This window comes from Chiloscyllium plagiosum, unplaced genomic scaffold (genome assembly GCF_037043375.1).
Source record: "Chiloscyllium plagiosum isolate Xiang-an unplaced genomic scaffold, Cpla_swu_hap1 HiC_scaffold_3, whole genome shotgun sequence".
NCBI classification, from domain to species: domain Eukaryota; kingdom Metazoa; phylum Chordata; class Chondrichthyes; order Orectolobiformes; family Hemiscylliidae; genus Chiloscyllium; species Chiloscyllium plagiosum.
The window spans coordinates 62,428,283-62,453,188 of record NW_028270141.1 but is presented as its reverse complement, the minus strand read 5'-3'; positions in this window follow the sequence as shown (position 1 = coordinate 62,453,188).

Below are 24,906 nucleotides of genomic sequence, written 5' to 3'. Positions count from 1 at the left end.
ATGAACGGTCTTAAATTACATCTAATTTACTTCTTTGTTGATCATCTCAAAGTTAAGATTTATGGATTAATTGATGAATTAGCAAACTCATTGAAAGCTAGCTAGGAAGCAGAAGGGAACAATCAATTGACAATAGTTCTGGTTGCAGCCGAGTTCTACAGTATTCCAAATGATGGCTCTCACAAGGGAAGCAATTTTTTGTATAAACTTCATTAGCAGGTGATGATTGTAGGAGAGATAAGCAATATTTAAACAGATCTGCTAGTGAACTAAGTAGCTTAAAGAAAGATATGCATTTTTATATAAGTATTGTAATGTAAGCTAGTTATGCTGGCTCAGAAAGGAGTAACATGTAATGTGATGAAATTTTGTTTATTGTTTTGCATTACTATCTTCTGCTGTTTATTATTACATGTTTTTGTACTGCTGTAAACTGGTAAATGTCCTTCAAATCCAAAATTAATGATCTTACTTTCTCTGTAACACCCGCTAAAGGAAGATATCAAAGTTGCTATGTTGAATGGAGCTGTTCTATACTTGTTACCTTCCAGAGTGATTTTCGCCCTCCTAGTGGTATGGCAGCTACAATGGTGACATCTTAGGGGCAGCAAGGTGGCTCAGTGGTTAGCACTGCTGCCTCGTGGTTCCAGGGACCCAGGTTCAATTTCAGCCTCAGGCGACTGTCTGTGTGGAGTTTACACATTCTCCCCGTGTCTGCATGGGTTTTCTCTGGGTGCTCCGGTTTCCTCTCACAGTCCAAAGATGTGCAGGTTAAGTGCATTGGCAATGCAAAGTTGCCCCTAGTGTTGTGGATGTGCAGGCTAAGTGGGTTAGTAATGGGAAACGCAGGTTGACTGGATGCTTACAGGTTGGTCTGGATGGAATGCTCTTTGGAGGGTCAGTATACATTCAATTGCTAGCCTCCATGCTGTAAGGATTCTATTTTTCGTGTTTCCAATATTGCAATATTACAGCAGACAGTAAGCTCTAATGCACTGTACAAGACCCATGCTATTAACTCTCTCAGTAAAAGTTGAACTGACTCATATGAAGCAGAAGTGGAATGAACTGCCAGAGGAATTGGTGGATGCAGTTACAACGTTTAAAAGACATTTGCATTAATACATGAGTACGAATGATTTGGAGGGATATGGGTCAAGCACAGGCAGTTGGGACTAGTTTTTTTGGGAACATGGTCGGTGTGGACTGATTGGACCAAAGGGTCTGTTTCCGTAATGTATGACTCTATGACACTATAATTCAACTATAGGAATCCTTTGGCAAAGACCTTTAGCTACAAGGTTTGTTATATCAATACTGCTCAGTATCAAAATAAATGCAAAATACTGCAATTATGAACCTAAAACAGTGCATGCTAGAGAAACACAGCAAGTCTGGCAGCATCTGTGGCAATGAAAAACAGAGTTAATCTTCTGAGTCTGGTATAATTCTTCTTCAGAAATAACTTTGCTCCTCTCTCCAGACATACTGCCAGACCTGCTGAGTTTTTCCCAAATGTTGTTTGTTTGTTTACTGCTCATCGTCAGCTTTCCACAAATTGTCAAAAGAAGAAAAGGAATTCAGGCAGAGATAAAAGACAGGTCCACTTGTACCTGAGGTAGCTGGCTCCCACTCAGAGATGTTTTCACATCAGGTTGCACTGACATTACTGGTCTTGAAAGTACTTTTTAATTCACCTTATGACGGAAGCGACCAGTGAATTATGATATCAACTGGAACACAAATAGTGACACAATTTAGATTTGCTTGATGCTGTAAAAATCAGCACAGGATAGAATTTTTATACTGATTATTTTATTTCAAACAATCACTGATAGCATTTTCTACATTGATCACTTTTTGTCTGACAATAAAACAGATGCTTTGTTTGCAAGTGAAAAGCCACTGTATATTGCCCCATGAGAAGAAACAGATGACACAAGAAGACATAACACTTTTACCAAGCTGCAGACCCCCTTAAAGACCTTACTAAAGCACCATGTTGATATCAACAATCCATTATATATATAGATAGGAAAATTTCCATTCCATCAATGTGCAAATGGTGTTAACCACAGGAACAGATTAAACCAAGTGATGTATGATACCTCAGCAGCATTTTAATTTAGCAACAATTCATTGTGCCAACACTATTTTAAGGAACAGACAGACTGTGGGTCGTTAGGCCAGAAATACCCATCGGGGCTCAGGCTATTTACGACCAGAAAGGAATCCCAAAACAGAAGGTATAATGATATGCAATGAGACTTGTGCCTTTGATTTGATTCTGGTGAAACATACAATTGGCGTTATGAAAGAGTGACTAAATGGATTAGGTGTGAAAAACTGGTCAATCATCTAAAATCTGTATACAAGTGTAAGTGTAAGTAGAGCTATAGTCCTTATAATATGTCGGCTCCTTGAATGAAAACAAAATTGGCTAATCACCAACATTATCCTTCTTTTGTGTTCACTATAAGCTGTAATATTACTTTATTGAATGAAGAATAATCTTCCTGACTCAGCAGCAGTCAAGATTCCTATCACAAGCTATTTGTACTGCCCAGGAACATTCCCAGTGAAGGTTTATTATCTGGGAGGGCCCACAAAATGGGCAAAAAACTGAGAAGTAGCTTCAAAAACTGAAATTGCTGGTGAAACTCAGGAGTCTGGCAGCATCTGTGGAGATAGGGTGTAGCAGCTAGGGTCTAGCAGCTAGGAAAAAGTGGCTTGGGGTGTGGGATGGGGAAGAGGTGAGTGAACAGGTAGAGGTGTTTCTCAGCTCAACGCCACCTATCTGCATACCTCTAATCAAACCCCTCCAACCTCATCTTCAGCATAAATACCACATTTTCCCAGTTGCTGTCAGTTCTGATGAAGAGTCACCAGACTCAAAGCAATAACTCTGCTTTCTCCCCACAGCTGCTGCTAGACCTGTTGTGTTTGACTAGCAATTTCTGGTTTTGTTTCAGATTTCCATCATCTGTATTGCTTTGTCTATTTTAGGGTAGTTTCAGGCTTTTGATATCAGAATGTGGAAAGCATATTTATTTAATTTATTATAATGGGAAGTATAACAATCTGTGGAATAGACCATTCTGAGTGAAGTTGAAGACCTTGGAGAATATCAAGTAAAGGATCAGTGAAATCAGGAAGAATTTAAGCACAAGGATAAGAATTTTAAATTTAGAGCATTGGAAGTGAGTTTTGGTATACTATGGGACACGTGCCTAAAGGTTCTAGAGAAACTGAAATATACGTCAGGCTGAGGGTTTAACAAGTCTAGCTAGGAGTGCACTAGAACTTCTAAAATAAGGAAGTAACAAAAGCATAGGTAATATAAAAAGAAAGTGCTGGAGAAACTCTGCAGGTCTAGCACCATATTGAACATAAAAACAGAATTAATGTTTTGAATTCATTTATTCTTCTTTAGTTCATAATAATAGTCATTGGATTCTTAAGTGATAACTTCGGGCTGAATTTTATGTTGTTTTGGCAAAGGTTGATTTGCATCATGTTTCTTGGAAGGATTCCTGCCACAAAGCACAGTGCTATTTTTTGCTGTATATTACTAAACACACTACATTCCTGATGAAGTATGCCCGAAACATTAACTCTCCTGCTCCTCGGATGCTGCCTGACATGCTGTGCTTTTCTAGCACCACACTTTTCAACTCACACCTCATCAACTACCTACCTTGCCCTAAAGGCAGCCCTCACATCTGATTCCATTTCCATCTTATCATGTGTTTTTCTCAAAACAACTTCCCACTCAGCAGATATCCACCAAAATACTGGCATTCATTGAGTTTGCATCATTTTAGAAAGGCCACTGTGCACTAGGGTAAATGTTGGTAATCTAGTGTTGCCCTTCACTGGCAATGTAATGGCATGGCAGCCACAAATCCAGGCTTCTCACGGACATAGCTAGCACTCTTGACTCTCTCTCACGTATACATACTGATCCTCTCACCCCAGTTACCATGTAATCATGACAGCACACAGTTTTCCAGTCATTAGCTACATCCTGTCAAAGTCAACATGCCTACTGGAAGCCTAGAAGTATATACAGGTTGTTCTGCTATAACATGTGTTTTGTCAGCGTGAATTGACTATAACGGTTTACTACGATTGGTCAGTGGGAAGGATGGAATGAATAGGTGAGTAGGAAGATGGACAGGTTAGAACAGATCAGGGAGGTGCGGAGGAGGCGTGGGACTAGACATGGGATCTTCAGAATGTAGTTGAAAAGCTTCAGATCAGAGGACGTAACCTGGGGTGGTAGTGAGAAAGAGACTCACTGAGGTATCTTCAGAGGGAGAAGGAAAACCTCTTCAAGGCCAACATCCTTAGAAGAGACTTTGCAGTGTTGATTTTCAGTGACTCAGAGATAGTAAGGACTACAGGAGGTAGAAGTCAGTTAATAGAGGTGGAGCTGGAAAGGCACAGCAGGTCAGGCAGCATCCGAGGAGCAGGAAAGTCACCATTTCAGGCTGAAACTCTTCATCAGGAGTGGGGAGGGAGAGGGAGCCCAGAAGTATAGAGATTGAGCAGGTGTGGGTCTGGGGGAAGGGTAGGTGGGATGGTAATAGGTGGATGCAGGTAGGGGGTTATTGTGATTGATCAGAGGGAAGAATGGAGCAGATAGGTCAGTAGGAAGATAGTCAGGTTAGAACAGGTCAGGGGAGGGGTGGGGCTAGACATGAAATCTTCAGAATGTGGTTGAAGAACTTCAGGGCAGAGGAGCAGGTAGGTGCTCAGTAAGTGAGCACTAAGACAGCAAATGAACAGGTCTGAGATGCAGCCTGGTCAATTCTGTTAGCTAAATATCTGTTCCTGCACAGCAATTTGCAGCAACATTTCGAAAACAGTTGCCAGGATGCACCAAAGTGCAGCTTCTTTGTACAAGTGGATCAGAGACACTGGTATGTTTTGGATGGCAGCATTTGTGAACATGGAGTGCATGTGACTAGTGCACTGGAGCATGACCCGAGAATTTGCTGCCAGGTGTCCAAAATGGCATCCCAGAAGAGCAAACAGTGAGCTGCAGTTGCCATTATCTACTCTGACTTTCACATCAGCAATTCTCAGCATCTGGTTTCTATTTAAACTGTGGTATGATAGGAAGTTGCATATTGCTGAGGTGAGATTTGCAGTTAATGAGGCTGATAACAAGCAGTAATCCCTGTTACTAGTGTTCATCCTTCGCAAGAATCTCGTCGAAACATCTGGAACTCGTTTGGAAAATGCAACTAATTGCTCTCAACTTCAAGAAAGGCCTCGCTGAACTTTTTACACTTCTCCCAGAATTCATAGCACACATTTTTCAGGACCCCCTATAAGATTCTGCCCTATAATTATATATATAGTTTGATGACTTGGTTGTGTTGGAAGTGCTTGGGAATGAAACATGCAGGTTTAGTTCAACGCTGCATTGAAACCTCACTTGATCCTAAATTTCCAAAAGTTGCTTGCAAAGAATGTTTTCTGGCATTAATGTGGCTGTTCAACATTTCACTTCTCAAGGATTTGCAGTTTCCTCAAATTGTGTCAGAAAAGATAATGGTATTTCTCAAAAATAGTAATCTTCTTTAATGTTATAATGACGTACAATCACATATGATTCTTTCATTTCCGCACTTTTCTTGAGTAGCATCATCATTTAACAGGTTCAAAGCCATAAATCTGACTGTGCTATCTTGATAATACTTCTTCTGAACTGTATCAAGAGTTAACTGCTAATCCTAGGTTTTTGTAGTGTCAAGGATGTTCAATGCTCAGGTTTTTGAAGATTTCTTTGCAATCAGAGGACAGTGAGTATTTCCTCCCAATTCATAAAATCAGTAGCATCTTCTGATTTCTTAATCATGAAGAGGTCTCATACACAAATCAAATTAATCTTGAGCGGTGTATATTTTCTGTTGGATTAAGTGAACATTCTTCTGAGACCTGTGAAGATTTCCTCTTGTTCAAAAGAATAAGATTTATAATTGGCATTTGGTTTCAGAGCTTTTTGAAGTTCTTCAACATATGGCAGACTAGTTAACTAGGTTCAGTTACATGGAATACAGGGAGAACTAATCATTTGGATACAAAATTGGCTCCTGATGAAGGGCTTATGCTGAAATATCAATTCTCCTGCTCCTTGGATGCTGCCTGACCTGCAGTGCTTTTCCAGCACCACGCTCTTGACTCAAAGGTAGGTGGTGGGAAAGTTGCTTTTTTGGACTCGAGGCCTGTGACCAGTGGTGTACTGCAAGGATCAGTACCAGGCTCACTACTTTTTGTCATTTATATAAATGATTTTGATATGAATATAGGAGGTATTGTTCATAAGTTTGTAGATGACACCAAAATTGGTGTTGTAGTGGACAGCGAAAAAGGATACCTCAGAGAACAACGGAACTTTGATTAGATGGGCCGAGAAGTGGCAGATGGAGTCTAATCTTGATAAATGTGAGGTTCTACATTTTGGCAGGGAAAGTCAGGGCAGGACTTATATACTTACTGGTAAGGTCCTGAGGAGTGTTGCTGAACAAAGAAACCTTGGAGTGCAGGTTCATTGTTCCTTGAAAGTGGTCACAGATAGACAGGGTAGTGAAGAAGGTATTTGGTCTGCTTGCCTTTATTGGTCAGTGCATTGAGTATATGAGCTGGGACATTATTTTGCGGCTGTACAAGATATTGGTTAGGCCGCTTTTGGAATATGACGTGCATTTCTGGTCTCCCTGCTATAGGAAGGATATTGTGAAACTTGAAAGGATTCAGAAAAAGATTTGCGAGGATGTTGCCAGGGTTTGAGCTATGGGGAGATGCTCAATAGGCTGGGGCTAGTTTCCCTGGAGCGACAGAGGCTGAGGGTGACCTATAAAATCATGAGGGATATGAATAGAATGAATATTCAAGGACTTTTCCCTGGGATAGGCAGTCCAAAACCATTCAATAAAACTAGAGCACATACGCTTAAGGTGCGAGAGGAAAGATTTGAAAGGGACCTAAGGGATAACTTTTTCACACAGAGGGTGGTGCATGAATGGAATAAGCTGCTAGAGGAGGTGGTGGATGCTGGTATAATTACAACATTTAAAAAGCAGCTGAATGGGTATGTGAATAGGAAGAGTTTAGAGGGATATGGGCCAAATGCTGGCACATGGGACTATATTAATTTAGGACAGCTGGTTGTCATGGATGAATTAGACCAAAGGGTCTGTTTCTGTGCTGTACATTTCTATGACACTATACTGTAAAACTTTAAGAGTGAAGAATGTATTTCTGCTTGAACGAGTTGTTTCCAATGACACATACCTGTTCCATGTGATTACTGCATTTTATGACTGCTCTCATCATTCCTTTAGAATACTGTTCTTCCTATGCTATGTTGTTCTTTGTCAGAAGGTTATAATTTCATTGTCTTCAATCAAGGTTTTTTTCCTGTCACATCTGTCTCCATGTCAAGTTTAAAATGAGTTGGATCACTCTTAAGCTGTATCTTCTCCATTATATCTGTTTCAGCTGAGTCACCAATTATCCCCAGGAATGTTGTGGTGCATGCAAACATGTGAACCAAGAGCTGGTGTAGGCCCTTCAGTCCTTCGAACCTACTCCTTTATTCAATAAAATTATGGTTGATCTGATTGTAACCAAAATCCACATTTCCTTTTACTCTATTGCTTGACAATAATCCATCTATGTTCCTTGAAATTTTAAAGTGCTCTGCTTCCAATACCCTTTCTGGAAAAGTTTTCCAAAAATCTACAATACTCTGACAGAAAAGAAATCACATCAGCTATGTTTGAAATGGTGACACCATACTTTAAAACTTGAGCCTTAGTGCTTCATTCGCCTGTAAGAGGAAATATCCTTCACACATCCAAACTATGAAGACACCTTAAGATTTTATGTATCCATCAAGTCACCATGAAATCTTCTAAACTTCTAACCTGTTAAACCTTTCATCATAGGTCATAAGCAACAATTTCACATACCAGTCTAGTAAATCTTCTCTGAACTGATATCATCTCACATCGACTGTATAACTGAAGCATAACTTCCTAACTTTTTTGTATTTATTTTGCTTTGTACTCAGTCCTTGTACCTTGCTTTAACAGCATATCAACCTTGCGTGTTTCATTCATTCGGACACCTGTATCATCGAGTCAAAGAGGTGTATAGCATGAAAACACATGTATCCTTCTGTATCCTTTTGTAGTCTCTTTATGCCCTCTTCACAACTTACTTTCCGACCTTTCTTTATGTCATTAGCCAATTTGGCAATCATCCAAGTCATTTAGGTAAATTGTAAGCAAATGAAATCCCAGCACCAAATTCTGTGGCACATCACTCTTACATCTTGGCAATCTGAAAAGATCCACTTACGCATGACCTCTGTTAGCCAACCAATTGTTTATCTAATGCCAATATGCTATCACCTACTCAAAAAGCTCTTTCCCAACCTCTGCAATATCTTCTTTTGGAAATCTAAGTATGGGACATCCACTAGTTCCCCTTCATCCACAGTACATTTAAGGCCTGTGACCAGTGGAGTGCCACAAGGATCTGTGCTGGGTCCTCTACTTTTTGTCATTCATATAAATGATTTGCATGCGAGCATAAGAGGTATGGTTAGTAAGTTTGCAGATGACACCAAAATTGAACAGCGAAGAAGGTTACCTTCTTGATCAGATGGGCCAATGGGCCGAGAAGTAGCAGATGGAGTTTAATGTAGAAAAATGAGAGGTTCTGCATTTTGGGAAAGTAAATCTTAGCAGGACTTATACACTTAATGGTAAGGTCCTAGAGAGAGTTGCTGAACAAAGCGACCTTGGAGTGCAAGTTCATAACTCCTTGAAAGTGGAATCACAGGTAGATAAGATAGTGAAGAAGGCGTTTGGGATGCTTTCTTTTGTGTTGCACCGAACGGTCTGTTTTCATGCTGTACATCTCTATGACTCTAATTCCAGTAGATTAGCAAAACACGCTTTCCCTTTTACAAAACTATATTGATTCTGCCTGATTTCTTTAAGCTTATCAAATTGCCATGCTGTAATTTCTTGAGTAACATCTTCTATATTTTTACTATGCCAGATATTAACTAACTTGGCTGTATTTTCCTACTCTCTGTCTCCGTCTCTCTTTTAGAATAAAGGAATTGCATTTCCAATATAATGGGACTTTGCTTGAATCAATGGAGCTTTGGAAAATTAGGACAAATGCAACAACTATCTCACTTATTACTTCTGTCAAGAATCTAGGTTGAAATCTATCATCACCTGGATATTTGTCAGCCTGCAGCTTCATCAATTTTCTCAGTGTCTCTTCTCATTATAATTTTCCTGAGTTCCTCTTTCCTTCCCAGTCCCTGATTTATAGCTGCTTTTAGAATGTTCTTTATATCCTTTACGGTAAAGATTCTATATCACCAATGTAAGGATATGAGGTAGAGATCTTATGACATGATAGGTAGCATCTCTGCATCTAACACATCAGGAATTCATAGCCGAGTTCATAAGTGTGGCCAGCCAGGTTGTGTATCAATTTGCAAATCCTTCCATCATATGACAATGGCAAGAGGTGAGAGCAACCCTGATCAGCCATGTGACAGAAAGACTGTTGGAGCCTCTACTAAATCTATTGACAGCTCTGAACAATAACACTGTTTTAGGACTTTTGTGGAGCAATAATAGTTGTTCCAACTCTGGGTCAGAAGGTCTGGTTTCAGGTTCCAACTGCCATGGAGATGTGTCAAAAAAATGTCTGAGCAGGTTGATTAAAAACAAAGGATATATTTTCTAGTGAAGGCATATCTTGGTAGTCAAGGATTTCCTTCAATGATGCTTGCTGTGGTGTGTTTGGGCCATTGTATGATGCTGGGGTGTTTTTGTACCCTAGTAAGTTGGACAAGTCTGCTGATCTTCTTGACCTAGGTTGATATTCTATTCCAGGTAGAAGTGCAGATGATGGAGATTAGAGTCAAGATTAGAGTGGTGCTGGAAAAGCTCAGCAGCCAGGCAGCATCCGAGAGCAGGAAAATCGGGCTTTTGCCCGAAACGTCGATTTTCCTGCTCTTTGGATGCTGCCTGACCTGCTGTGCTTTTCCAGCACCACTCTAATCTTGACTGGTTTTCTAACCCCATCATTCTCATATCTATTGTTTGATTTTAGCTTTTACCACAATCTGGGTAGTTCTTTTCAGTGTGAGATCCTCTTTTGATTGTATCATATATGAATGAAATGTATTAGTAATTCCACTGTCAATTTTGTCTCAAATTAGCTCCGTGTTAAATCATCATCACAAAATGCTGACAATGTGTGAAGATTAGCAATAAAATAGTTAACATGTTCTTCTGGGAATCTCTTATTATTAATTCTGGTTGTCTTTATTATATATGAAATAATTCCAGGAAACCAGCGTCCTGTCACCAAGTCACTCTTTATTTATACATTACACTGACCCAGATAGCTCAGAGCCAGCTCCTAGAGTGAGCTGAACCCTGACACTCTTGTTTACATCTGTAAGCCAGGACACCTTGGTTGGACCAGGTTAACAGCCCCAATCATGGAATTTATATCCTACAGAGTCCATCTGACTGACCTTGTTCCAATCACTGTATCCCTCCACGTTTAAGTCCTGGGATGTAGGCCCATTCTTTCTCCTGTAGTTTCTCCTGTGTCGTTCTTGAACCAGGTCCGGTTTCTCTTCCTCTGCCTTGGATACTGGCAGCATGGACAGGACTGGAGCCCATCTCTTGTGCTCAGAGCATCTCAACCGAAGTTCACCTTCATCAGGTGGTTATGGCATTGAGGTTAAGGTTGTGGCATCTGCTGTGTCCATCTCATCCTCTGAGATTTCTTCAATACTAGGCAGAGGGGGAGAACCCACATGTTCTGACAGTCTTGTTGAATGTTCTGAGAGGCTGGAATATGTTTTGCTCTTGCTCTATTTGGAAGGTTGCAGTATTCAGGTGATCCACATGCTTGTTCCCGACTGCCTCTCCCACCCGAATTTTGTACGTATGGGATCTGACCTCATGCTCACCATGCCTCTTACCCATGTAGGCCCATTCCCGTGGTTTCAACACTAAACTTGCTAACAGGATTCTTGTCTCCGGCATTGGCATTCCTGATGCTGTTTCACCCCCTCAAATTCTGGGAAGATCAGGTTTAACCTGGTACAGAGTCCACTCCCTATTAGCAACTCTGCTGGAGCTGTCATTGTAGTGGGTGGTCTTATAATCAAACAGGAACCGGGACAGTTCGGTATCGAGTGAAGCTGTACATCGTTTCTTTAAGCTTGCCTTCAAAGTTTGGACAGCTCTTTCCACCAGATCATTGGACAATGCATGGTATGGAGCTGTCCCTACATGTTGAATGCTATTTAACTTAAAGAAATACTCACATTCCCAGCTTGTAAATGATGTTATCTGTGACCAACATCTCTGTGTCTTGCAGAAGATTAGATTCGATTAGATTACTTACAGTGTGGAAACAGGCCCTTTGGCCCAACAAGTCCACACCGACCTGCAACCCACCCATACATTTACCCCTTCACCTAACACTACAGGCAATTTAGCATGGTCAATTCACCTGACTTGCACATCTTTAGACTGTGGGAGGAAACCGGAGAACCCAGAGGAAACCCATGCAGACACGGGGAGAATGTGCAAACTCCACACAGACAGTCGCCTGAGGTGGGAATTGAACCTGGGTCTCTGGCACTGTGAGGCAACAGTGCTAACCACTGTGCCACCGTGCTCGCAAACTTTCAATTGTTGTCCCTGTGTTTGACAAATGAACTCTATGCATATGCAACCACTTTGAATGGGCATCCACAATGACTGAAAAGATAGAGCCCATGAAAGGACTGGCATAGTTGACATGTAACTGAGTCCAGGATTTACCCGGTCATTCCCACAAATTTGAGGCAGTGATCTTTGTCCTTGTTGGCCCTTTGGGCAGTGTCCCATCAATGAGGCTATGTCAGCAAACAATCCTGGCCACCAGATGTAACTTCTTGCCAACACATCATTTTCGAAACCCCTGGCTGACCCTGGTTGAGTTCAGCCAGTATCTAATGGTGAACTTTGCTCTGGACAATCGCTCCTGCTCCCCATAATAATATGTCATCCTCAGTGGTGATCTGGTCTTGCTGGGTCCAGAGAAGTTTCAATTCTGGCTGTGATAGTCCTTTTGCTTCTCCCATCACCATCAGCTGTTTTAGTTTTGCCAGAATAGGATCTTTTTGTGTCCACAATCTGATATTGTCAGTGGTGACTGGAAGGGAGTCCAGAAAGTTTAAAACCAGAACAGACTCTTCTACTGGATGGTATACCATCGATGGTATATCCAACAGTGGGAGGTTGCTGAGGCATCTGCATGTATTACTTGACCTCTCAGATGACCTTCCAACTTATAATTACTCAGAATAAGAGCCCACCATTGAATTTGATCTGAAGCTATGAGCAGCACGGCTCTGTCCTCGTTAAGTAATCCCTAGCAAGGGTTTATGGTCTGTTACTATTACAAATTTATATCCGTAAAGATATTGTTGGAACTTTTTCACACCAAGGATGACCACCAAGCCTTCCTTCTCTATCTGGGCATAGCTTCGTTTGGCATCACCCAAAGTTCAAGAAGCATACATTATCAGATATTCCTCGTCGTTAGACCACCAGTGTGCAAACACTACCCCGATACCATACCGGGAGGCATTACATGTCAACACCACATCTCGCTTGGGACCAACACCTTAGACGATGATAGCTGCTTCTTCACTTCCCTCAAGGATATTTGTTGGCTATGAAACCATTTCCAAGCTGAACCTTTTTCAATAGCAAATGCACCAGTGCCAGGATGGAGGCCAGGTTACATATGGATTTTCTGTAATAATTCACCAAACCAAGGAAAGACCTAAACTCCGGTACGGACATGGGAGCTGGGGCACCTTTGATTACGCTCACTTTATCTTCCAATGGGTGTAACCCAGTCTTGTCAATTCTGTAGCTCAAGTAGGTCAATTGAGGTGCCTGGAACATGCATTTTTCCCTTCTAAGGTGTATACCCACCTTGGAGAAACGTTTAAGCATCTTTTCCAAGTTCTCTAAATGCTCTTTATTGGTGTTCCCAGTTATAGCCCATCATGTAGATAAATGGCGGTCTGTGCTGATCTTGTAAAATGATCTCCAACATCCATTAGAAAATGGCACAGGCTGATGATACCCCAAAAGGCAGACTCGTATATTGCTACAAACTCTTATGGGTATTAATTGTAGCATATTTCTGGGAATGTTCATCTAACCGCAATTGCAGCTACACTTGGCTTATATCCAGCTTTGTGAAGGATGGGCCCCCCTTCCCCTACCAGTTTTGCATATAAGTCCTCTATACAAGGGATTAGGTATTCATTCAGCTGTGAAAAGTGGTTTAGCATTTTTTGAAATCCCCACAAATGCGAACCGACCCGTCGGGATTCACAATTGGTACAACTGGTGCTGCCCTTTCCACAAACTCTAATGGCTTGATGATTCCTTTGCTTTCCAGCCTCCTGATATCTACCTCCAATTTTGCATGTAAGGCTAATGGCACTGGGCAGGGCTTGTCGAAACATGGAATTGCTTGCTGGTCAACATGCAAGGTGATCATGGCTGCTTTGATAGACACCAGACCTTCTTGAAAATCTTCATGGTATTTCATTAGGATTTCGCTCAGGCAGCCATTTTCTAATGAAAAAATGTTCAGCCAATCAAGTTGAATCTTTCTCAACCAATTTTGCCTCATCAAGCTTGGGCCTGAGCCTTTTTCGAAAATCAGTGGTAACTGAACCAGTTGCTTCTCATAAGAGACTGGAACGGAATGTAATTTATAAACGTTTCTTGGTATAGGTTCTCAGCCTGGCCAATGTATTATGCAAACTTAAGGATGGGAGTCCAGAGTGAATTTTGGTAAAGACTGGTTCCACAATCACTAATACAGCCATGCTAATATTGACCTCCATTAGAACGGGGTGACCATTTAACCAGCTGTTTATTTTGATTGGTTCTGATCTAGATGTTGCTAAGCAATTTAACTGTTCCAAAGCTCATAAGGCAGACTTATCAGAGTATGCACTCTCCTGGACACCATCCTATGAGCTCTCTTTCTCAATTCAGGGCTAGTGGGACACTTTTGCTGTCTCAAGTCCAATTATAATGGCCAGCCAGCCCGGATCCTTGAGAAAAGTTTAACCATTTGACTGAGGCCTGGCTTTGTTTTGGGTTTTGCTGTGGGCTGACCAAGAGTTCCTCTGTTCAGGATATGTCTTGAGTGAGGCTATGCAATTGCTTTCATTGAAATGGTGTTCCCCAAGCTAAGTTGGCCTGGCAAGAGTGTCCACCTCTGTCAGAATACCCTGTAACTCTTAAGTTCCACGCTACATTTTCTAATGGCAAAGCCAGTTTTATTTCAGTTGGGCTTCAGCTTGTAGATGCTTTTCCTTGGTCACATCATTAATCCCACATACCAAAAATTCTCTCAGCATCTCACTTAGGGTTAAACCAAAATCACATGCCCTTGCCAGTCATCTTAACCTTGTCAATATTCTTAGCTAAATCTGTCAACTCTTGAAAGCTTTTAGAATCTCAATTGTTTTGCTTTTAGAAACTATCCTCAGGGCAAGTTAGGCTTCTAATAACCAAAAAAGCTGGGACTCCACAAGCTGTCAAGAGAATTAGTTGCTGCTTTTCATCTGCTTCAATGCTATTTGCCCAGAAGAAAATGTATATTCTTTCTACATACTGGACCCAGTCTTCAATGGCAGGATCAAATGAGTCAAACTTCCCAAATAGCGGCGTGATGTAAGAAATGCTTACCCCAACTCAAAGAGGACTGTTGCAAACAAATCTCTTCAGCATGTGTTTTTCTCTCATTCCCACTGAAATAACTCCATGAAGGCTGGTATCCTGCCCATGGTCACCCTGTATTTACAAGTGAATAGTCCATCACAGTAACCCAGCTAGTTCAGAGTCAGCTCCGAGGGTGAGCAGAACCTCTGACACTCCTATTTATATCTGTCAGCCAGAACCAGCTGGTTGGACCAGGTGAATAGTCCTAATCAGGGACCTTATATTCTATGTTATCTACTAGCTGATCAAATTCCAATCACTACAATATGCTTGCTGATATATTTGTTGTATAACTTGCAATGTATTTTACTGTTTTAAATAAACCAATATTGTCATTAATCAATCCCTGAGAAGTGAGTGATTATTAGACCAATATCATTAATATTGTAGAACATAAACAGCATGGACTTTCTTGTTTTAAAACCTGGAAGTAATCACAATGTGAAGAATCACAAATATTCTATAGAGAAACAGCAAATGAACATTCAGTACAGCACACTGTATGAATAATCCACTAGTACAGCAAAGAAAATGTGGCAGACAGTACAATATAGCAGTGGAAATATTTTTAATGAAATACAGAGAGTCGTTGAGTCATAGAGATGTACAGCATGGAAACAGACCCTTTGGTCCAACCCGTCCATGCCAACCAGATATCCCAACCCAATCTAGTCCCACCTGCCAGCACCAGGCCCAGATCCCTCCAAACCCTTCCTATTCATGTACCTATCCAGATATCTTTTAAATGTTGCAATTGTACTAACCTCCACCACTTCCTCTGGCAGCTCATTCCACACACGCACCACCCTCTATGTGAAAACGTTGCCCCTTAGGTCTCTTTTATATCTTTCCCCTCTCACCCTAAACCTAGTTAAAAATCACACAACATCAGGTTACAGTCCAACAGGTTTATTTGGAAGAACCAGCTTTCACAGTGCTGCTCCTTCATCTGGTGATTGTGGAGAATAAGATCGTAAGACAGATTTTATAGCCAAAGAAACCAACATGGTCATTCTAAAAGATGAGAGATTTAACAAACAATCCAGGTCTTTTTCAATATAAAATTTCAGTTACATCACACTGTAAACTTTTGCTATACATTCTGTGTGTTACATTCTTCTTCTCCATAATTACCCAATGAAGGAGCATCGCTCCGAAAGCTAGTGTTTCCAAATAAACCTGTTGGACTATAACCTGGTGTTGTGTGAGTTTTAACTTTGTACACCCCAGTCCAACACCGGCGTCTCCAAATCATGACCTAAACCTATGCTCTCTAGTTCTAGACTCCCCCAGCACAGGGAAAAGACCATGTCTATTGACCCTAACCATGCCCCTCATGATCTTATAAACCTCTATAAGGTTACCCCTCAGCCTCCAACACTCCAGGAAAACAGTCCTAGCCTAATCAACCTCTCCCTATAGCTCAAACCCTCCAACCCTGGCAACATACTTGTAAATCTTTTCTGAACCCTTTCAAGTTTCACAACATCCTTCCAATAGGAAGGAGACCAGAGTTGCACTCACTATTCCAAAAGTGGCTTAACCAATGTCCTGTACAGCCACAACATGACCTCCCAACTCCTGTACTCAGTACTCTGACCAATAAAGGAAAGCATACCAAATGCCTTCTGCACAATTCTATTTACCTGCGACTCAACTTTCAAGGAGCTATGAATCTGCAGTCCAAGGTCTCTTTGTTCAGCAACACTCCCTTAGACCTTACCATTAAGTGCATAAGTCCTGCTAAGATTTGTTTCCCAAAATGCAGCACCTCGCATTTATCCATCTGCCACTCCTCAGCCTATTGGCTAATATTTCAGAAAATAGCATGGACACAGCCTGAGAAATTTGCAAGTATGCAAACTGAATGCTCAGAGGAGCACTGAATTGGAGCTACAAGAAAATATTTTCGAAGTTATAACAGACCTGTAAGATCAAGGAAAAGACTTTTGAGGTTTTACTTTTTTTGTCTAAAAAGAGGAAGGTAAAAAAAAATTGGAAATTCTGCTGCATTTTAAAATCAAGAAAAGGTGCAAATATCAAACAAACACAGTGAACGCTGGAGAAACTCAACGGGTCTGCAGAGAGAGAAACAGAGTTAATGCTTCAAGTCTAGAATTACTCTTCTTCAGATCTGATGTGAATTTTTTGTTTTTAATTTAAAGGTAAATTAAAAAGTTTATCCTACTGTTGTTTTAAGAGGACTAAAAAGAGTTTAAAGCTTGAAAATGTCTTGAAACAGATTCAAAAGCTTCATTCGAGCAATATTGCTGCACTTAAAAAATCTTGATCTTTGATGCAACAATACTGTTACATTGAAGAAGTTTAATCCTCAAAGAATCTTAAATCACAGCAGTGTTGTCAAAAAAGAACATTTTGGAAAGGCAACAGCAGGGAAGCTTGTTTGCATGCTAACTCAATTGCCAGCAAAATAAGATCAACAGCAAAATACATGCAAAATTGTCCAGTTTAGATTGGGACACAACAGACCTCCTAACAAAATGTAAAATACTTAAACATCATTCAGAACTATGGAACTGAATCTTACCAGATAATATGGCTAAATGTAATTTCTGGCAAGTTTCAAAAAAGTGTTTCCTTAGGCATCGCTTTAAGCTTGGAATCTATGGAATCAGTCTATGATCAGAATTGCATCAGAAATTGCAGCAAACTACTCAAGACATTCCTGCAGAAGTGAATCTGAAGTAAGACTGGATCATTACACTTTTTTCTGAATTAGTGGAGCTAAAATCTCAGCTTCCCCGTTGGACAGAGAAAATAAAAGCTTCAAAAGCAGAAATTAAACATCGAGCTTAGGATAAATCTAAGTTTGAGAATACTATTTCAGGGACGATAACATCTTTAAGGGGCACATTTGCTTGGCTCACAAAGATGAACAAAGAATTCAATAAACAATAAGGGAGCAAGATGAACTTTAGGTTATGTGTACCAATTCAGTAAAATTATTGCCACATATGGGAAGACATGGAAGAACTTGCACGTGGTAAACTAGGCTCAATATAAGCAGTTACTGAAACATTGGTTTAAGCTTAAAACAATGCCTGAGGAAATGACAAACTTGCAACACACACACATACACATACCCAAGGATCTGCAAATCATTTTCAGACAGTTGTTTCAAAAGTAATGATGTTCCATCGAGAGAACTCAAAAGGGACATAAAGAAAACCAAACATCCACAGAAGCAGAAAGTGGAACAGATGCATGCTTCCAACCTATCAAATTAACTTGATAAACAAGAACTACAGACAGTATTACAGATGATTGTGGGAATCAGCAGAACTCCAGTCAAAATCATCAACAGAGATCTGGTTGTAATAAACTACCTACATATTATGGAGTCTTATTGGCTCTATTTTAAATAGTTAAAATTACTTTGAAAAGGAGATGAATGTTGCATGTATACCTTTGCCTTTAAGAGGCTTCACCTTTCAAAGACTCCAAATACTGTCTATCTATACATGGCTACGATTCTGCTTGGCTGTCAATCTGACTGAAAGCACACATTAAACTAAATTGCTCTTCTGTAATGTTTGTTTTGTAATGTAAACTGCATTTTACAGTTTTCAATATAGCCAAGATATACAATTAGTCAATCCCTGAGGAGCAACTAGTTATTAGATTAATGTCATGAATGTAATAGCACCCTTTTTTAACAATATGGTTGGTTTGCCCATCTTCTGCTTCTTCTAAGTGAGATTTGCACCTCTTTAACAGAAAAATGGTGTTACATTGTTTCATGTATGTACAACTATTTTCTGTTTCACAACTGCAACATTTTCAATCCATTTAGTCAATTTATACAATTAATAAATTTCTTAATGTCTTATTTTTGTCAAATATATTTTTGCAGTTTTTTCTGACAACTTTAAATGACTGCAGTGATGCTCATTTACTAAATAAACCAATTTAAGACTTTGTTTGGCTTCTCAAGGTAAATGGTTTCAACCTCCCCTTGAAGGGACTGAACTTAATCTGGCGTATTGAGTGTCTTTCCCAGGTTTATGAATCAACTTTTAACCGCCTTGTAGCTGTGGTCAGACTCTGCAGTATTCACAAGGTTTTTTTCAGTAAATTTCACTATTTCTAGCTGTTTTGAATGTCCACAGACGAGGCTTAGTCCTGCTATTGCATCTGCAGCCTTTTCAACCACCGGGTGTCATTTTCACAGTAACCAAATCGCTTGCTCCTACAAACTGTTGAACATTTACAATACAAGGTAAAAACAATGACTGCAGATGCTGGAAACCAGATTCTGGATTAGTGATGCTGGAAGAGCACAGCAGTTCAGGCAGCATCCGAGGACAGGCAAAATCGACGTTTCGGGCAAAAGCCCTTCATCAGGCTTTTGCCCGAAACGTCGATTTTGCCTGTCCTCGGATGCTGCCTGAACTGCTGTGCTCTTCCAGCACCACTAATCCATTTACAATACAGTCAGTTTTCCTCCTGGAACCTTTCCTTTCTTCTCCTCAGAGCTTATAGTGTTTGCATTATTTCTTCAGAAGTCCACCACAGCTAAAATATTATATGAGACAGTGATGCCCACATGTTGCTACCATGGTATATGTTGTGGTCATGTATACTAAAACCATCTGAAATACCTTGGGTAGATTCACTGTCACCAATCCTTCTTCTTGCCATTAGTCTAAATTACTGATACCATATGGAGAATGATGCCCACACAAAGTCTGCAACAAAAGAGAAACTTGGTCTTGTTAAACAGATTTATTGATTTATTGTATCATATTTACTATCTGGTTACATCTGAGTCATTTAATCGACTCTGTGAGACTGCAGGTTAGACTTATTCTAAGGTACACACCAATGTTTAGTTGCATAGAAAGTAGTATTACGATAACATTTTTGTGACTGGCAACCAAACTGAATAGCTCCTCCCAGGAATAATCCTTAATATCCTGATGGGTAGGGCTGGTCTTGTTATCTGTTCATCCTTTAATTTACTAACTACTTTATACAACACACCTCATTCCTTCTTTAACCTCCACACAAACCTTGCCCATTTATTCATCACCCGCTTACCCACCTCATCCACCTGTCCACCTACTTACTAATCCATTCGCTAACATTGCAACTGAAACTTTAGATGTTCCATACTGCAGCCAGTACACTAAAGAAGGGACATGCCTCATTTCCCCAAAATCTACCCTGTTCCAACATTTCCCAAGGGGCACTACTCTGCGCATTTCTGAGAAGGCTGGGGTAAGAAGACTGTAGAAATCCATAGCAGTGTTGAGTCAGGGGAATTTACAAGAGTAGCTGCAGAAATCTGACAAATATTTTTGCCACTTGGAAAATCCAGATCAATTTTTTTTACTTTCAATGGCACTGCATTAAAGAAATTAGCTAGAGTGATCCATGTTCCTGAGACACAACTAGTGGTCACTAACCATATCTACTGGCACCGTGACACCTTTGTGACTGACACCAACAGACTCAGCCTTGCTATTTATTGGAAAGATAGCTACAACTATTATTTATTCAATTACAGAGGAACCTCGATTACCGAAGGACAAGGTGGGGAGAATATTGTTCGGTTAATTGAATGCTGGATAATCAAGTGCTGGATAACATAAATAGCTAAATATTGGGACCTTGCAAACTTGTTCGGATAATCCAAAATTCAGTTAATCAAATACCGGATAATCGAGGTTCTGCTGTATATTAAGGTCTTGATTTTCCCCTGTTATCTTATCCTAGGTCAGCTATGATAGCTATAAAGAATAGGGGAAAGCAGACAGCAAGAAACTGCTCTGCCAGTATCACAATCTTGTCTTTCCTGTCTCACTGAAAATGGACGATTGTTTACCATGCCAAACAAATGCCAGTAACAGTATCACATTCCCAGTCCATATTCAGGTTGTGGATTGCTTTTACCACTACTGTTTAAGACCATCTGATGAAAGGTGGCACTAAACAAGTAGTAATCTTGATAATAGTCACAATAGTTATGAATGGAGGAAAATGGGCCTAACAGAGCTTTTGGCAGTCTTCAATTACTTACCTGCTGCAGATGTTGACTGAAATCTTCAGTGGCAAATTAATTTCATTTTTGGGGTGTGTTGGCCGTGGCATGTATTCCTATGTCTGTCCTGGTGCTGTAGTGAAATTGGTGCTTGGGCTGTTTGGTTCCACATGTAGTCAAGTACAATCCTGATGTCAAGGGCAGCTGTTTTCACAGCTTCACTGGCATTAGCTTATATGTTCATTTTGTCTCTGGATCAAGACTGTCATGAGGTCTAGAGCTGAGTCGTTATGACAAAACTAGAATTGAATTTTGTTATCAATCAGGTTAATGGTGAGTGGATGCCACTTCAGTGCACTATTAATTACTCCATCCATTCCTCAGGTATTTGAAAAAGGCAGATAGTACAGTGAGTGTTGTATATCAAAATAGCTTGTCTCGACAGGTGGGCACTTTGAGTGCACAGACTTTCAGCTGAGATATTGGGGTACTGTTAGAGCTTACAGGTTTTGCTATCTGTCATGCACTCAGTTGCCTCCTATATTGCTTGGACTGAATTAGCGAACAGCGGCTATGATAATAGAATCCCTACAGAGTGGGGCCACTTGGCCCATCAAGTCCACACCAACCCTCTGAAGACATTCCCACCCAGACCCACCCTCTACACTATCCCTGTAACCCAGCATTTTCCATGGCTATGTCACTGAGCCTACACTATTTTGGGCAGTGAGAGGGAACCAAAGCAAACCCATGCAGACAGTTGTCTGAGGGTGGGATCAAACCCAGGTCCCTGACACTTTGGTGCAGCATTGCTAACTACTGAGTCGCTGGATACCTCGTTAATGTAAAAAGTAGAATTGTTCATTGCAAAGTGCTTGAAAACATTTAAGACTTGTTTCTTTTACTTGGGTACTGGATTTCTTCACAGTTAAAGATGAGATTGTTCCGTGGAACCTCCTATTCACATTAATTGACTACATGTTCTGAAGCATTCATGAGTGGATATGCTGGGGCTATATGGATTTGCTTTGGTTTGTTGTTTGAAGGAATGTATAGCTCTGTCTTTTGATGTTTTGACAGGAGTCCCTGCAGCTTCATTTGATTGCTTTTCATTCTAAGGTATTCTTCTATTGTTTTTAGTTAACGACTTGAGATTGGTCTATTGGCTTGATAATGATCAAGAACCAAAGGGTGTGCTTGGCCATAGGATTATGATTATAGTAGCACTTGATACCATAGCTAATAACCCACAGGACCTCATGAGTATCAATTTATGTTTTTAAATCTGTTTTCAGTCTGACACATTTGACAACAGAATATATGCATTCCGAAGACAGTTCTACTAATCATATCACTAGCAAATGTGCATGTAGAATGTAGGTTAATGAGGAAAAGGTCAAGTAGAATACTCCATTGTATTGATTCCTTCATCACTGGGCACAAAGAGGCCTGTTCTGCCAGATAGCATTCAAGACTCAGCTCAATCATTATAGCCCTGTATTATTCCCCAGTTAATATTAGCTAATTTGCCACAAACCAGGAAGTGAGGTCAGATTTCTTTGGTCTGTATAACTGAATGACTTGCCAAGCAACACCTTAACCCATTGGATCAAGTGGAGAACTACAACAATATTCTTAATGGGAAGAATATGATATCCTTCAAAAATTAATCACAGCCCAAATTATTTTAAGATCTCAACCGAACACTTGTCCATTACCCATCCCGGAATACAATCTTAATTGGCTGATCCTAATCTGCATCCACTGTCCAACTGAGACAGGTTCATGAGACTACGTGCCTAGTGGGTCTACAACCTTGAGAGGATGGCAGCCCCACTGACAGAGATGGGGCCAGCCCCTGTGGCATGGGAATAATGAAGTGTCGCCATTTTGAGCAATCCTCTGAAGAGGGTTGAGACTTCTGAGTGAGGCTTTACAGAACCCAAAACAATTACTGCAGTCACCTCCAAGTACCTGCCAGGTTTTGGCCTTAGCATGAGGTCCATCTATCCCTGGGATAAGCCAATATGACACAGTCCTCCAATCTGCCCACAACTGAACGCTGAATTATATAAATTACTGTCTCATTACCCACAGCTGACATGTTCATAGGTCTTATGGATTTCAACCACTAGCCCCTCCATTTCTAGTCTAAAACCTTCATCAGTGAGGCGAGGAAGATTCCACCCAATTTATCAAGACAGAAGGAATGTTTACTTCTGGCACCAAAACTAACTCTTACAGTTCAGTTTATTTTAGAACAAAATATACTGGGCAATGATGATGTGAACAAAGCTTTTGTACTGTCTGTAATCCTGATCATTGAAATGAAAAAGGGCAGTTGTAAGTTCTGTGGGCTCGTCGGACTTCTGGAGAAAGTGTATTAATTCTGCATAGTGTTTGTGTTTTATCAATCTGTACTACACAGTCATAATTGTTACCATTTAATGTAAAGGGAAACTGATGAAACCAAGTCATTTAAGTACTTGTATAATCATCTTGAAACATTTTGAAATTTCAAAACTAGTTTGTGCTCGTACAGTAAAAGTCACAAGAACAATTTTATAAAATGAAAACTGTTTATATTTTTTCATTTCAATCAATACATCATATAATGTATTAAAATGGAAAGGTACAAAATTTGAAATAAATACTTTCTGATTCATGTATAAATCTTTTGTCCAGATGATTTTATCTGCTCATGTTACAATAAAACATTTTAAATGGCATTTCACTTTTTTTAAAATGTGTTCTGTGAAACAGAACATTAACAAATACAACAACAAAAAAATTGTTTCGGCGTGATGTCTTGACACACTACGTTCCCCAAAACCACGTAAATAGTGGCGAAAACAGTAGAATTTGAATCTGTTAACTGAACATACTTTTTAAAACTGCAATTTCCAATCAGTCTAAATAAGCAAGCCATGTTCTGCACTTAGGATACATACATTCATTAATGTCCAAGGGAAGACAGCCACAGACATTGAAAGTGTTGGTGAAGGTCAAGAAACATTATTTGTTTTTATGGTTGCAGTGACAATATATACATGGAACAAAAATTTAAAGATGAATGATTTAAGAAACACGCATTAAAAATACTTGAATTAAACCAAACCTGAAAGGTCACTCACCTCATTACTTAGGCTTGACCAAAATAAGCTTTGTACTGTGTGCATATGATTTCTCAGTACTGTAGATAATGATATTTTCAATTCAGGTCATTTGTCAGCATTTGGCTTTGTGCTTGGTGTGCAAGTGCTGGACCCACTGTTAAATTTGTGGAGCCTTTTTTCTCACCCCAAAGTACCCTACACAGAAAGCTAAAGCAGCCATTCAGTTCTATTCTTTACTTAGATCCAAGAACTTAGCAATTGTTGAAGAGCCCAATGCTGAAGTCAAATATTGATGAGATGAGCAGGCCTCTGATTCTTCCAGCATGGCGACCGTCAACAATAATTAAGTTTAATTAATTTTTAAAACTCTTCCTATATGGAGTCAGGAGGAGAAGCCATGTTCTTCTTGACTCCACAAGAGATACGAATAACCACACCCCACTCCATCTGGCAGTCCATTGCAAACTCTGCCTTGGAACTTACCTGATGGCCAGGGTGGGTGAGAAAGGTGATCTGACAATGTTCTCTTCAGCATGGATGTGGATGCAAACTGAGTACAAATTGCCATTCACAGCTCCCTCCTCCCCTCAACATGCTTCTCAGTTTGGGTGAAAACTTATTGTGCACTGCCAAGACTAGGTCCTGCTGTATTCCCACTCAAATGCCTACCTTTATGGCAACACTTTAAAAATAATAGTACACTTAGATTATCAAAAATAGGACCACAACTTGGAAATTACTTTTTGCAACGTTAGCAAGTAAATTATTGACATATTCAATCCCCTCTTCACTATTTTAACCACTAATCAGTTTATTTCAACTGGGTTAAAGTTTCACTAAACATTGCACCAAGGAATCCCATTTCAATATGTTAAATTACTTCTCCATCGAGAATACCAGACAACAGGGC